This window comes from Chlorocebus sabaeus, chromosome 13 (genome assembly GCF_047675955.1).
Source record: "Chlorocebus sabaeus isolate Y175 chromosome 13, mChlSab1.0.hap1, whole genome shotgun sequence".
NCBI classification, from domain to species: Eukaryota; Metazoa; Chordata; class Mammalia; order Primates; family Cercopithecidae; genus Chlorocebus; species Chlorocebus sabaeus.
Window position 1 is genome coordinate 99,151,309 of NC_132916.1, and position 3,340 is coordinate 99,154,648.

The following is a 3,340-nucleotide window of genomic DNA, read 5'->3' on the forward strand; positions in this document are numbered from 1 at the left end:
AAGAAATAATGCAATAAGAAAATTATACACTTTGGGGTATTTACATAGACACTGACGATTAGTTTTATTTTCTTGGTGTACTTATACAATGATTCTATTTAAAAAAAGAATGGTTCTGTTAAAACAATTGCTCCATTTGACCCAAGTAATGGCTTCGTTTACCAGAATGATTCTAGTCAAAAGCAAATTTTTGGATAAAACATTTTATAAAAATTAAAGCGCTATATATCTTTGTGTATCAATATGTATTAAAACAAGATAAAGTCTTTATATTGATTATAAGCAATTTTAAGTTTGGTATACATTCATCTACTTTAATTAGTTTTCTGACCTCATGTGTACCAAATATAATGGCACAGGTATTTTTAAAAATAATGTATTTTTAAAAAGGATATTATTTTAAATTTTTAATATTATGTTGCCTTCTAATTTGACCAGGGTTGAACTATATAATTAATGTTCTTATATGTTGATACTCTCAATTGACTCTTTTCAGTATCCTAAAATATTTTTAAACACGAAAATTCTCTCTCTACAATTATTGATGTACCTCGTAAGCTCAGTGAAAATTCTATAAAATGAAGAGTTTCCAACTCTAAATTTTGATTAAATTTTGTAAATATTTCAGCCCAAGTATTTGTATAGGTAGTCTTTCCTCTGTTCAAAGTATCTCTCTTCAACAAATGTTTTTACCATATAAAATTTACTAATACGTTATTTATATTTATGATTCCTTTAAAAATATTGCTAAAGCTAGATGCTACATTTTAAGAAGGCACAGAATCTACATTTATCTAATTACACATAAATGCACCATCAAAAAGTCTTCCTACAATCAAGATTCCAAACCATAATTTTAGAATTTCAAAATTATACCTTCTGCAGATTCTGCCCTCTCACTGTCTACTTGTTGAGTTCTTCTCTTGATTTTGTAGGTAGAGATTTCAAAGCCTTTCTATTTGTAAGCTTAGTGTTTAGTAATCACAATTTGCTAAAATATTCAAAAATTAAAATTTTTAACACCCTACATAACTATTTTGATTAAAGATTTTCAGTTGATTTTGAGCAAAATTCAATAAATATTTGCAAGGGTCACAAACAAGAAAATTAACAAAGTGTTTTGTAAAGTCAAATATTTTAAAAATATGATAAGAAGAGCAAAGAAAGTATGTCTGTTATGCTACAGTATTGTGTATAGTTCAGTTACTATGTTTACATATAAAAATATTTTTTAAATTTTGTCAACTACAGCTGTTTGTTTGATCAGTAGACAAATGCAGCTTATTCAAATGCAGTTATGAACTATGTGCTCAGAAAGGTCAATTCTAAGTTCATTTTTGATTCACGAATTTCTTAATTTAGCAGGAACATTGCTGGTACCATGATAATGCAGTGCGCCAAAATGCACATTCCTATCGTCACCACAAAAACAAATCTATCTTCAATTTTGAACATGTTCACCAAATTTACAATAGCAATCATAATAATGTCAACTATTTCATCTTCCACAGAGTGAACATCCAGATGTGTTTGATTCTGTAACCACAGAAGCAGCCCAATCTGGTTCAAAGTTTTGTAAAATGGTGAGTTGTTTTTCAGTTGCCATGAACCCCCATGTTTCAAGTTATGTAACCTGAGCAAGTCCAGATGAACCAAGCATGCCACCAGCAGTGGAACATAGGTGCTCAAAGGAACAGGGACCGAATTAAGGAGATACCTTCATGACATAATCCTTGTTCCAATCAGGTTGAACCTGGGCACCCCATGACATGATCTCGTCAGAGAGTGCCTCCTGGCATCAACTCATTCCAAGATCCAGTCAGATCATGCTCATTACCCTCCAGCCATAAAATCTGCCCAGCCTTCAGCTCAATAAGACATTTGAGGCTGACTCCTCTCTTCTTGCTCAGCAGCTTTGTAATAAACTTTTCTACAAGATAGAAATACTTCTGTGTTTGGCTTTCAATTTGACATGGGCAAATAGACAAAGTTTTGTTTGGTAACAATTCATGATTTGGAAGAAAAATTTGAACATTATTACAATTATCTAATTTCTATTTCATCTCTATTTCCATTTTGATTGACCTCTATTCTAATAATACTGATATAAATCTATCCTCTTAAACATTTGGTAAGTTATTCCTCTGCTGAAGAAACCAAACACAGTAACAGCTATACATATGCCCATACAAATTTAGGAAAAAAAACAAGCAAGTCAATATACAACAACTGTCATTTGATTTAAATGAAAGTCATAACTCAAAGATCAATGTATAAATTGACCTCCTACAACTATAGGTGTTATATCATTGTCTTCATGCATGGTCTTCTTAAATGATAACGCTTAGAATAGGTGCTAATACTTTTGATTTTGTTGTATTAGATTCAGGAAGGTACATCTGCATGTTTGTTACATGGATATATTACACAGTGGGATTTGGGCTTCTACTATACCCATTACCTTCATGGTGAACAATGTATCCCATAGGTAATTTTTTGACATCATCTCCCTCCCACTCTTCCCCCATTTTGAATCTCCAATGTCTATTATTTCTCTTTGTATGACCACTTCTACTCATTGTTTAGCTCCCACCTATAAGTGAGAACATGAGATCTTTTCTTTTTTTAAAAGATTTTTAACCTTTGTTGTAGGGTCAGGGTACATGTGCAGGTACGTTATATACGTAAACTTGCGTCATGAGAGTTTGTTTTACAGATTATTTCTTCATCCAGGTACTAAGTCTAGTACCCAATAGTTATCTTTTCTGTTCTTCTCCCTCCTCCCCACTCTTCACTGTCAAGTAGACCCCAGTGTCTGTTGTTCCCTTTCTGGTTTCCATGGGTTTTCATCATTTAGCTCCCATGTATAAGTGACAACATGTGGTATTTGGTTTTCTGTTCCTGAGTTAGTGTGCTAAGGATAAAGGCCTCCAGATCCATCCATATTCCCACACACACACACAAAACGACCCTTTCTTTTTTATGACTGCATAGTATTTCGTGGTGCACATGTACCACATTTTCTTTATCCAATCTGTCACTGATAGGCATTTAGGTTGATTCCATGTTTCTGCTATTGTGAATAGTGCTGCAATAAACATTTGTGTGCATGTGCCTTTATGATAGAATGATTTATATTCATTTGGGAATATACCCATTAATGTTATTGCTGGGTCAAATGGTAGCTGTTTTCAGATCTTTGAGGAATTGCCATGCTGCGTTCCACAATGATTGAACCAATTTACACTACATGGACAGTGTATAAGTGTTCCCTTTTCTCTGCAACCTCACTAGCATCTGTTATTTTTTGGCTTTTTAATAATAGCCAGGCTGACTGGTG